This window comes from Papio anubis, chromosome 12 (genome assembly GCF_008728515.1).
Source record: "Papio anubis isolate 15944 chromosome 12, Panubis1.0, whole genome shotgun sequence".
NCBI classification, from domain to species: Eukaryota; Metazoa; Chordata; class Mammalia; order Primates; family Cercopithecidae; genus Papio; species Papio anubis.
The window spans coordinates 63,588,621-63,589,215 of NC_044987.1; the positions used below are offsets into that span (position 1 = coordinate 63,588,621).

Below are 595 nucleotides of genomic sequence, written 5' to 3' on the forward strand. Positions count from 1 at the left end.
ACAAAAATATTAAAATATTTAAAAAGACCTTTATACAACATGCTATTCCTGATGCAGAAATAATAAAATATGTTAAAACAGATGGAGATTGCACATTGTTGGAGCTTGGAGTTGGTGCCCTAACTAGCTGACAAACTTGCAAGTGTAGGTAGTGTGCTATGTGAGGGGCAAATTTTTCACTAACACGACAAAGGTCTTTGGCCTAGTGAGTAGAGTTTGACAATAATCCTTGCTACAAGTATAATGTTAAAAAAAATTACAAAAAAACACACAACTAAGACACTGACGACTCCAAAGCTTTGCTGAGAGATATTTTAAAAGATGTAAATAAGTGGAGGGATATCACATGTAAATTAATTAGAAGACTCAATAGCATGGAAATGGCTGTTTTCCCTTCGTGAATCTATAAATTTGATGTAATATCAACAGGTCTTTTTTACTGTAAAAATTGACATTCTACAATTTATGTGGAAATGCAAAATACTTACAATTTTGAAACAGAAGAAACAACCTGGAGTGCTTACACTACCAGCATTCAAAACTTAACATTAAACCAATGCAATTAAGACACAGCATGAGGACAGTCATACAGATT

The 595-nt window shown here is 32.9% G+C and overlaps 1 non-coding gene across 1 annotated transcript; it reads left to right on the forward strand.

Moving 5' to 3' along the window:
- Positions 1 to 87: 87 nt before the first annotated feature.
- On the forward strand, positions 88 to 240 carry LOC116269884. Its single transcript, XR_004177694.1, has one exon. It is a non-coding gene; the product is annotated as a small nucleolar RNA SNORA62/SNORA6 family (small nucleolar RNA).
- The last annotated feature ends 355 nt before the right edge of the window (positions 241 to 595 follow it).